Source organism: Apium graveolens, chromosome 6, assembly GCF_009905375.1.
Source record: "Apium graveolens cultivar Ventura chromosome 6, ASM990537v1, whole genome shotgun sequence".
NCBI classification, from domain to species: domain Eukaryota; kingdom Viridiplantae; phylum Streptophyta; class Magnoliopsida; order Apiales; family Apiaceae; genus Apium; species Apium graveolens.
The window spans coordinates 294,373,134-294,386,041 of NC_133652.1; the positions used below are offsets into that span (position 1 = coordinate 294,373,134).

General features: G+C 37.2%; 1 non-coding gene across 1 annotated transcript; it reads left to right on the forward strand.

Annotated features, from left to right (window-relative positions):
- Positions 1-12,650: 12,650 nt before the first annotated feature.
- On the forward strand, positions 12,651-12,757 carry LOC141669002 (small nucleolar RNA R71). Its single transcript, XR_012553304.1, has one exon. It is a non-coding gene; the product is annotated as a small nucleolar RNA R71 (small nucleolar RNA).
- Positions 12,758-12,908: the final 151 nt, after the last annotated feature.

Below are 12,908 nucleotides of genomic sequence, written 5' to 3' on the forward strand. Positions count from 1 at the left end.
GGTACTTACTCATTAGAATCCATGACAATTATTAACCTACAAAATTCTATTGGTACATGCTTCCTTGGAATATCGCACTCTAGCCCCATGACTTTATATTTTAAACTAAAGTTGGTTCAAACTTCTTAGGATGGCATCTATCCCCGAGTTAAATGGGTTCTAATAAGATACAGTTTTTTATAATTGTTCCAGGATCCTTTACCTTTTACACACATGTACCTAAACCTTATTAGACTAGTTGTGGTCATAACTCTGGTTTTTATTCTGCTCATTTCCTTATTGTTTAATTATCCTTAATTCAATTACTTAATATTTCTCAAATCAAAATTAGAACCTACTTGATATGTTTTTTATGCTTACAAGAGTTTAGTTACTATTTTGTAAGTTCACATATTTCCTTCTATTCCAACACATAATGTTAAGAACAGAGTTAACATCTTTTTGCAAGCTATAGCTTCCTTATATAAAACCAAAACTGTAATTTGGTTATGCTTAAATATCCATACTACAAGGTCGATTCCTCAATCTAAGTTAACCAACAAAAGTAGAATAACTATGAAGTTTTGCTCTAAGGTATAGATGCACACCTGTGACCTTATTACAACTTATACAATATTATTTTTCTTTAGAAATAACCTATTAAATGAAAATTAATATCTCAACTCTCATGTGAATATTTCAACCTAGAATGCATTTTCCAAATGAAAATAACTTTCTAACTTGTACATTTTTTTTCAAGCTAGTTACAGCTGCTAATGTTCAGGTTCTAGCACCTAAAAATACCTAACACAACTCTACCAAAAACCCTTTTAATAGTGTAAATAAAATTTAATAAGGTTAACTAAGTACTTTCAAAACTCTTTATTTTATGCACACCAATTTAACACTAATCTTATTTTGAAAAGATGCTAAGTCAAAAAGAGGTTCATACTCTGAGCTTCATATTCGAGGTACCTCATCGCGAAAATACCTCCAACTAAAGCTACAATATGATCCAAACATATAATATTAAATCTAAGCTTGCTTACTCACCATCACTTATAAAGATTTGCTCAAAAATACCTAAAAGATCTTTTTATTTTTTTTAAAATCAATTATAAGGTTCTATGGTGATTAATCACCTTATTAAATCTACTATACCCATGCAAGCAAACAATATTCAATGAAACAACTTGAGAAATAGAAAAGACCATCATTACCTCTTATCTTTTTCCGCTATCTTCTATAGTCCTATGACAACCTCTAACTCCAATTCCAATTCCAATTCTAATTCCAATTCCAATTCATATTTTATGGTTCATATTTCAACCTGAACTTACATCCTCGTAAGCCCTTGAACTTAGCAGCATTCCAGCAAGCCCCTTATCCGTTTGCAATTACCTCGCACTCTGACCATACTTATGCAAAACTTCACAGGATCTACACTAGCTCAACTTCCCTGAGATCGACATGCACCTGTGGAATTCTTATAGACCCGTATTTTCATACGAACCTATCCATCCAGGTTCACAGACCCAAGCAAACCTAATCCAGAAATCGAGTATTTACTTATATTCAGCCTTTTCCCACATATCAACATACATGGTTTTGCATAAGTAATGCCTTACTACCCAAAGGGAATCACATAGGCTAAAATATTTTAGTTCATCCCATGTATAAACCATACATCCTATATATAAACCATACACTTTTGGTATATCAATCATAAACCATTCCGTCAAGGTATGCAATTCCTTGCGTGCATCCTTCCTGATCCAAAAATTATATTCTTTCCAAATTTCCATTGTACTTCCATATCATTTATTTGACACACCATAATCATTTTTAGGTATGTATCATTAGACATACCTCCATATATTATCCATATCCAAAGTAAATTTTTTTTATCCTTTATAACATGCATTCATACAAGTAATATATCCAAGAATCCAAGAATAATTACCAAAACCTAAAATTCTACCATATTTTCATAGCCTAAACCATATATTCCATAAATAAGATTTCTATAAACCAGTTCATATATCCATGAGGTACGTTCCCATGCACTCTTCACATATAATCCATATGTGATTGTAAATCCAGGTACACAATCCTTTGCGTATATCCCAGAGGTACATTTATTCCTACTATCCACATATAATCCATATGTGGATTTAAATCCAAGTACGCAAGCCTTTGCGTACATCATCATGTATAGTCCAAACATGATATAATCCATCTATAAACTAAACCACATTACGTGATTCCAATTCCGGGCTGCAACCAAGTTGTAACCAATTCCAATTTCAAGCTACACCTATAGCTGTTTTTGAATCTAAGCTACACCCGTAGCTAAATTCCTAGCTATGTCTGTAGCTATCTTCCACGCTATACTTGTAGCTATCTTTATTTCCAAGTTATTAAAATTTGTATAATTCCTTTTGGGTGTTAAGCAAGTGAAAGCTGACATTCACTTCCCATCCAATATAAAACATGATCACCAACGTTTTATATTTTTGAGATACCAGTATGCATATGCACCTGCCAAATATAGTAGATTTTATTTTCAAATACTAATACATACATATGTGTAATCATTATGAGTGATAACAATCCAAGCCATGCATTATGTTAATACATTATTTTAAAATTTTCCATTTTAACAACATTGTCACAGGATGTGCGCATACCCACTACCTCACAGTTCCTTAACAACATGGTAACGAATTTTTACTTATTTTAGCCTGATAACTATCCATGTGCTATACCTCCTACCTGAGATGCCAACGCATGCTCGTAGCTAAAGCTGAAGTTACACTATATTTTTTTCTTGTACCATTAAATCTAAGTTAGCTTACTTATCATTTCTTACAAAGGTTACACAACTCAACTCACTAGTCTTATCCCCCCATGTCCCTCTTAACTATGAGATTTCCATATAGTCCCGAATTAAACATGTTAGAATCCAACTTATCCAAACCCGTTATGTTAATTGATAATATATAATATGCAAGCGACCGAATTATCATTATATCAGTGAGCAATCTTTTTTAATATTACTTAATAATAATCTTACTAACTAAAGGTGATGTACTACCCCCTGGGTGTAATAATAGTAATAAACCTGACCTTTTCCATTAATCCTAAGATTTTCTTATATGCAGAAAAAATAAGCATAATAAGTAATATTTAAAAGCATGAAAGTATGACTTATCTCTGCCTCTTCCATGTCGATTAAATTAAGGTTCAACCATTAAGCGTATAATGTTAAAGCTCCCTTTAGTTTTAGCTTCAGGTGAGGACCTCCTTCCAATGACTCAAGTTCCTCCATGACAGAATATTGGGAAACCTAGTTACCCCCCGAGCATCCGACTTTCCTTTGATAGGGTGTGTAAACTCCCTCTCTTAGCTGAGAACCCTCAGATTTAGGTGAAAACCATAAGCTCTAGCTTAACATCATTGAACCTATTTACCATGGGTGAATGTCGAATATCTTTTCAAAGAAGTAACTTGCTAAGGTACGACCTCTCCTAGTTTGCACCAGATGCAACATAGTTAATGGTGTTTGTGGCTTCACTTATATGTGAAGCGTCCGTTAACCGCTTCATAGAAACCATCCTTTGAGTTCTCTACTTACAATAACCAGATTTAGCTTTGAGTTGGCTCGAACCTCCAATTATCTTACAAGTGCCTCCCCTCCTCATTGTACGTTCATGTACTTCTTTTTCTTCATCTTTTATAGGTGAAGCTGCCACCAATCACACCGTCAGGGAAGGTACCCCTTGAACAACAACAACCTCTTTTAAAATGATTTAAATGTCTCCTTCCTGATTTTTTTCTCGTCATATTCAAAATCCGAGTCTATTTCAAATGAGATTCTTTGTTTGCTCCATTATTTCCCTAAATCTTTCGCATCTCATACTCTTTCCTTGAATGAGTTCATAAATTAACTTCACACCAACCTTGCCATTTACCTAGAGGTCATTTTATACCTCTTTCTTTCTGAACCTTAAGCGCATTACGAAGCTCCTAAGTCATTACCTGAAACAGTCAGCTTCAACTTAAACCTAATTTCAATGAACATGCAGACATGAAGCTGCAAGGTACATAATTCATGGGTGAACATGGGGGCTATTATCTCTATGTAACTAGCCAAAATGTAGGGGATCTGCAAGATGTTAGTGACATGTATTTTTTACATATCAAGTAGAAGATGAATGAATCCTCATCCATTAGTATATGCCATTGAACCTGTTAAGCTCAAGTGAGCTTTACCAAAACCTGTGAGATAACTATGAATGCCACTGAACTTGTGGATCGTATCCCGATTTCAATGCTCCTGTTATGATAGAGATTCACATGCACATCTGAACACACATATATTTTTCTAGTTGCTTTCACATGTTTGCACAACCAGTTAGATAGTATACAAATGAGAAAATACCATAATATCATTTTACACTTATTCTAGCAAGCATGCCTCTAAAGATAGGTATAGTTATCCAAATGAAGATATTCAATACCCACATTCATGTGTTAGGGCAAAAACACGCGCTAATATTCACGCAAGTATACGCGTTCACAAGTAATATAGAATTAATTCTAGTTCGTTCCCACATAGACTGGTTTAGGTTATTTTCAATTAATGTACTTATGCAACAATGGTATGGTTATTATTCAATGCTAAGATGATAACAAGTTGAGATTGTTTATAACTACGATTAGCTAAGAGATTATACTAACTAATATTAACTAAGAGAATTAAGGTTGATTTCCTTATATAACAGAAATATGGAATTCTAACTTCATTACTACTTCATTCAATAGCCTTTTGTTCTTAAGCTTAGCATGAAATGGTGATGACAACTAATCAGATAACATGACACTAGTAAATGCCAACTTTCATTGTGGTAATACCCTACTATCAGACAACCACAAAAGAGATAGAAGCTGAATAGACCCCAATTATATTAAGACCCTATATGTCTATAGAATTTGACAACATAACGGTTTAATGCACAAGTTATCTATCGTGATTACAAATAAGATGGTTAAAAATATCTACAAATCATGCATAACAAATACATGAACCTATGCTAGCATGACAAGTTCTAAACCCCTATATTCACTTTCACTTCAATAGAGATTAACACGCTATATTACAAGTTCACCACGTTCATTAGGCGAATAACCACAACCAATACTAGGATATCATACAATCACCACACACTAAGGTATCGAAATATATTAACTATTGAAATCTATAAGTAAATCCGCTAGGACCCCACGATAACGATTAGCCCATAACCGAACTCATCATCACCGCGGGTTTCGATGAAAGAATGGTATAATAAACTAAGTCTTTATTAAATTGAATAATGAACAAAGTACATTAAACAAGAGTAATAGGTTCAATAATAAGAAAACTAGTATCCAGGATTACAACTTAAAATAAAGAATCAAAAGGAATAAACTAAATCCTCTTCGCCTTGGTTGTATTTGTGCTCCTAGGTCTTCTTCTTAAGCTCCGTTATGAAAAATGTCTTTAAGTTGTCTTTATATAGCAGCCTCAATTAGCATAAAAGTCCAGAAATCAGTCTTCTATTCAAATCATGATTCTTCAGTTTTTGACCCAGCACGGCCGCGCGCTGTCCCAGCATGGGCGCGCTGACTTTTTGTTTCTTTGGCGCGGGCGCGCTGACCTACTGGAAAAACTTTTGATCTTTATTTTCTTTGCTGGTTCTTGACGGAGATCCATGAGCAAACATTCCTAGTACCAATTTAGCACCAAAGCAATGCTAAATCTCTTTGATCCTTTATTTATGCCTGAAATGCAAAACACTACAAAAATGAATCAAATACACAAAATACTTGAGTATAAAAAACCAATTCAAGCATTTATAGGACGTTCTAAGTGGACATAAATGCGACTTAACACACCCCCAAACTTGAACCGACGCTTGTCCTCAAGAATAAACAGATTCAAAGAACAAGAAATAAAAATGTATGAATGTAACTACATGAATGCAACAATCCCCTCAGAATAGCTAAACCAACAAATAAGCAACATCTCAAAAAATGTAGCTATTCACATAAAGATCAATTAAATCCCATAAATCAACTCACAAGCCAGAAATGTGTGTGTGTGCAAATGCTTAACAGATATACTATCACAACTAGATCAATATTAATCATGACTCACTACTCACCAAGGCAATCACAAGGTTATAGATAGAATAAATGCTAAACTCAAAATGACTAACAACACTTCAATTTTATTAGAGTAATACATGGATTCATGCTTTTATTCATAACATGTAATCAATACAAATATGCTTATTTGACCGTGCAATAAGTGGGGTCCACCAAAGACTTATGCAATAATACCCATGTAGCGAGCGTTCGGTTAGTGGATCCCAGACCATAAAACCCTTAGGTCACTAGGCACAAATTCTCCTAAGAACTTAATAACTTGAATATTAAAGAGCCCACTCGTGATCAATTATGCATCAATATATTTTTTTAAAATTTTTCTTTTTTTTCTTTTCTTTTTTTTTTCAAATTCTGTACGATTGCGTTTCGCTCCATCTCGTTCAACCCTAGACATATTCATATATATATGAGCTGGCTACTAGCCATTTGACACCTAGCCACAACAACTAGCAATGAAATCCAATATTTTTCTCCAATTTTTAAATATCCATGTTATATTGCCATTAAGAGAATAGAATCTGTATTGCTCCCTCGCAAAAACCTCAATATACCCTGATAAATCACAGACCCCAAGTCCACATAATCTCTCTGGAGAATACCCATAACAGCTTTTCCCGGTCCACCATAACATCATGCACATGTGATGAAGGCATAATGTTAGCACAAATAAAAGAGTTCCACGCACGGGTATACCTGTTCATGCACGAGGCAGGAAAATTGGCATACTCGTCCGTGCCTTTCTTAAATTTCCAGTGAGTCTCAGGAACACACAACATAGCAATAATAAAGTCCAAATTAAAATCATCGCCTGTCTTCGTCACCATATCATCCTAACCCAGTTGTCTCTCGGGCTAATCTTTCAGCCGACAAATAGCCTCAGCACTGTAATTCATAGTTAACCCCCTCACCACACTAAACCATTCTTATCCGCCTTCGCATTCACGTAAAATTCGCAAACCACACTCATGGGCACAGCAGCGGGTGTCTCAATCTCCAGAATCATCCCAAGCAACTTACCATCCCTCCCTGATGGTAGAAATTCTCTCTCCTTGGATATCGGCTTCGACAACAACCTCGTATACTCCCCTTCAGCCTCTGGAGAAGAAAACCTGGGCCTTACACCCCCAACACTTGAAGAATCGGTGGTGCTACTGCTAACTTGGGTTCGTTTTCTCTTGGGTACCATTGAATTAGAATAAGTTTGAGAGAAAAGATTTGTTTAAGAGAGATTTATGTGTTTGAGAATTGAGAAGTGATGGAGAAGATTGTGGATAAGTGTATATATATAGGGAATTATGAATTAGTTTTGGAAAATAAGTTGCAATTGATTATGGGAATAATGGGAGTAATGGGGTGACAGAAACTAATTTGGAGAGGAAAATATGGGAAGTGGGAGAGGGAAATTCGGTTGGAATATGATTTTGCAATGAATTCCCGATTTTCTTCCCTTTTTTCGGTTACAGGGAGCCAGCGCGGCCACCCTGCCTGGCAGTGCGGGCACGCCATGCTTCTGGAAAATCAGCACGGCCGCTCCGCATACCAGTGCGGGCACGCGCAACTACTAGACTTTCAGTGTGGCCACCCAACTTCTTAGCGCGGGCGCGCCGTACTTCTGTAGTTGACACTGAATTTTTTTCTTTTTCTGATTTTTTTGATGTTTTCTTCTTATTTTCTTCCTCCTCGATCTACTAATGTATAAAAAACTTGGGTTGCCACACAAGAAGTGCTTGGTTTATGTCATTAGCTTGACGTAGAATCTCGAGATCAAGTTGACAATAAAACGGCACTAACCACCTCACGGTTTGCCGTATCTCCAAAGTAATGCTTCAACTGCTGTCCATTCACCTTGAACGCTTGGCCTGGATCATTCTCGAATATCTCCACCACTCCATGTGGAAACACAGTTTTGATAAAGAACGACCCTGACCACCTCAACTTCAATTTTCCAGGAAAAAGATGGAGACGAGAATTAAACAAAAGAACTTGTTGCCCCACCATAAATGATTTGAGCACAAGACCCCTATCGTGCCACCTCTTGAATTTCTCCTTATACATTTTGTTAATATCATACGCTTGAAGTCAAAACTCATCGAGTTTATTCAATGGAAGCATCCTCTTCTTACCAGCTACATCCATATCAAGATTCAACTTCTTCAAAGCCCAATATGCTTTATGCTCGAGCTCCACAGGCAAATGACATCCCTTACCATAAATAAAATGAAACGATGACATGCCTAACAGAATCTTGTATGATGTTCGATATGCCCAAACAGCTTCATCCAGCTTCAAAGACCAATCCTTCCTTGATGGACATACAACTTTGTCTAGAATATGCTTGATCTCTCTTTTAGACACCTCATCTTGACCATTAGTCTGAGGATGGTAGGCTGGGGCAATGCGATGATTCACATTATATCGCTGCATCATAGCAGTGAACTTGCGATTGCAGAAATGCGATCCCTCGTTATTGATTATGACTCTTGGAGTCCCAAATCTTGTGAATATCTACTTATAAAGAAAATTAAGCTCCTCCTTTGCATCATTCGTCAACAAAGCCTTGACTTCAACCAATTTCGAGATATAATAAACCGCCAACAAGATATATTGATTATTGCAAGATGAGACCAATGGCCCATGAAGTCAATTCCCCAAACATCGAAGACCTCAACCTCGAGAAGCACATTAAGGGGCATCTCATCCTTCTTGGACATATTACCAACGCACTGGCAGCGATCACATTTCAAAACAAACCGATGCGCATTCTTAAACAAAGTAGGCCAGAAGAATCCCGCTTGAAGGATACGAGTTACTGTCTTCTCTCCACCATAGTGGCCTCCATAAATAGTCAAATGACAGTCTCACAAGATACGCTCTGTCGCGCAGTACGGAAGACATCTCCTGATGATTTGGTCAGCTCCTTGCCTAAACAAAATGGCTCATCCCACATGTACCACTTCACCTCATGAATAAAATTCTTCCTTTGAGGAAAAGACAAGTATGGAGGCATAATATTGCTCACAAGGTAGTTCACAATGTATGTGAACCACGGTTCTTCCTCTTGCACCCCAAGTAACTCCTTATCGGGAAAAGACTCATTAAATAATGTCATATCTTGTGAAGTCATATTTGGATCTTCTAAACGAGAGAGATGATCAACAACTTGATTCTCAGTCCCTTTTTTATATTTAATCTCTAACTCAAACTCTTGAAGTAAAAGAACACGTCAAATCAATCTAGGCTTCGAGTCCTTCTTCAAGACGAAATAGCGAATTGCAGCGTGATCAGTGAAAACTGTCACCTTCGTCCCAAGTAAATAAAATCGAAATTTCTCAAAACCGTAGATAATGGCTAAAAGTTCCTTTTCAGTAGTAGTATAATTCAGTTGAGCACCATTGAGGCTCTTACTAGCATAGTAGACCACATAAAATATATTGTTCTTCCTCTGCCCAAGAACTGCTCCAACTGCATAGTCACTTGCATCACACATCATTTCAAAAGGTTCATTCCAATCAGGTGCAGTTATGACAGGTGTCGTGATTAAACTCTTCTTTAAGATCTCAAAAGCAGCTAGGCACTCATCATCAAACTTGAAAAGGACATCTTTCTCTAAAAGATTGCACAAGGGTTTAGAGATTTTAGAGAAGCCCTTGATGAAACGCCGATAGAAACCTGCATGGCCAAGAAAGTTGCGAACTTTCTTAACAGAAATTGTTGGAGGAAGGTTTTCAACGACCCCTATCTTAGCTTTATACACCTCAAGATTGATGCCCTGTTGCACCATAAAATGACATTTCTCCCAATTGAACACTAGATTGGTCTCAACACACCTCTTAAGAACGGCACCAAGATTTTGCAAGCACTCGTCAAAAGAATCACCGAACACAGAGAAATCGTCCATAAACACCTCCACAATCTCACCAATCATGTCAGAGAAGATAGCCATCATACATATCTGAAATGTGGCAGGTGCACCACACAAACTAAAAAAAACTCTTCTGAAGGCAAAAGTACCAAACGGAAAAATTAAGGTAGTCTTTTCCTGATCCTCTAGAGCAATGCAAATCTGATTATAACTCGAGTAGCCATCCAGAACATAATAGTACTCATGCCTAGCCAACCTGTCAAGCATCTGATCAATAAAAGGAAAAGAGAAGTTATCATTCCTTGTCGATTTGTTTAGCTTTATGTAATCCATGCAAACTCTCCACCCCGTGACTGTTCGAGTAGGAATGAGCTCATTCTTCTCATTAGAAATAACTGTGATGCCTCCTTTCTTCGACACACACTGAACTGGACTCACCCAAGAATTGTCAAAAATAGGGTAGATTATCCCTGCATCTAGCCACTTAAGAATTTCCTTCTTCACAACTTCTTTCATGATCGGATTAAGCCTTCTCTTTTGCTCAATGGTCGGCTTACTTCCTTCCTCTAGTATAATTTTATACATACAATAAGATGTTCTGATTCCTTTGATATCTGCTATAGTCCATCCAATTGCTGATTTTAACTTTCTCAGAATCCTCAAGAGCTTTTCCTCATCACTACCTGAAAGTTCAGATGTAATAATAACAAGAAATATAGATGCATCTCCTAAAAAAACATACCTTAAGTGATTAGGTAATGGTTTATGTTCGAGTGTAGGATCTTCCTTAATAGATGGCTTGAGGTACTTTAGAGAATTTTTCAGCTCTTCCAATCCAAGAGATTCAAATGGCATATCCAGTCTTCACTTCCAAGGAGAAGCATTTAAATATTACAACTGATCATCACCTTCATCATCTTCACTTTCTGAATTTACCAACAAGGATTTCTCTAAGGCATCAGACCTTATCATTTTATCAAGTTCTGAAGTAACCACATAATCGACCAACTCCACTTTTAAGCACTCTTCATTATCAGTAGGGAATTTCATGGCATTGAACATATTAAAAGTCACATCCTGATCCAGTACTCGCATAGTGAGCTCACCCTTCTACACATTAATCATGGTCCGGCCCGTGGCCAATAATGGTCTTTCCATGATTATGGGATTCGTCTTATCCTCCTCGAAATCAAGATTTACAAAGTCTGCAGGAAAGATGAGTTTTTCCACCTTGACCAAGACATCCCCCACAATGCCTCGTGGATATGTAATAGAGCGATCAGCCAACTGCAAGGTCATATAAATATGCTTCGGATCAAGTAAGTCCAACTTCTTGAAGATAGACAAAGGCATCAAATTGATGCTAGCCCCCAAATCACATAAGCCTTTGTCAAATAACACTTTTCCGATGGTACAAGGAATAGTGAAGCTTCCAGGGTCTTTAAGTTTCAGAGGCAACTTTAGTCGCAGCACAGCACTGCATTCCTCCGTGAGAGCAATTGTCTCTATTTCATCGAGCTTCACTTTCTAAGAGAGAATACCTTTCATAAACTTCGCATATCTAGGCATCTGTTCAAGAGCTTCAGTGAAAGGTATGTTGATAAGAAGTTTCTTGAACACCTCCAGAAACTTCACAAATTGTTTATCCAACTTCTGCTTCTGCAGCCTCTTAGGAAAAGGAGGTGGAGGACAAATCTGTTTCTCCCCTATATTACCCTCAAGAGTAGTGTGTTCCAGAGTTTTATTCCTCGGTTCCAGTTCTGCTTCCTTCTGTACTTCTTTTTCAGCTACATCTTCAGATTCTGGAAATTGAGATTTTTCGGGATTTGGAACCTTCCCAGACCTCAATGTAATTGCCTTAACCTGCTCTTTTGCTTTCTTCTTGCCTGGAACTTCTATATCACTAGGGAGTGTACCAGGTTGTCGATTCAGAAAGGCATTGGCAATCTGCCCAATTTGATTTTCCAAGGTCTTAATAGAAACCGCTTGACTTTTTCACATGAGCCTCAACTCCTCCAATTCAGATTTTTCATTAGATTGTTATAGTTGGAGTTGTTGTCTTGGTGCATGTTACGGTTGCTGTAAACCAGGAGGGTTGTATTACTTTGATGTATACTACCGATAAGGCTGCTGCACCATATTCTGAGTGTTTCTCCAGCTGAAGTTAGGATGATTGCGGTTGTTGGGATGGTAGGTGGCTAGAACTGGTTGCTGCGACCTCTGAAAGTTGCTCACAAACTGAGTTCATTCACTAGAAATAGCACACTGCTCTGTCTCATATGCACCAGCACAAAGCTCATAGACACTAGTGATCTAATTAACTCCATAATTAGCCAAAGAATCCACCTTCATCGTCAAAGCCTTAAGCTGAGCAACTATAGAAGTAGCTGCATCTACCTCCAGAATTCCCGCTACTTTGCCTTGAGTTATTCTCTAAGAAAGGTTCCGGTATTCATTAGCAGCCATTAGTTGAATCAAATCATAAGCTTCATCATAGCTCTTAGCCCATAAGGCTACACCTGATGCTGCATCAATCATGGGTCTAGAATTCGCACCCAAACCATTATAAAAGCAGTTGATGATCATCCAGTCAAGAATCCCATAATGAGGACACTTTCTCAGCATCTCCTTATAACGATCCCAAGCTTCACACAAAGATTCTCCCGATTGTTGCATAAATTATGTAAGAGCATTCCTGATTACAGCTATCTTTGTCATAGGGAAAAATTTAGTGAGAAACTTCTGAGCAAGATCTTCCCACATGGTGATAGAGCCTTGTGGTAGAGAATGCAACCATCACTTAGCTTTATCCCTCAGAGAGAATGAGAAAAGCCTCAACTTAATAGCATCTTCA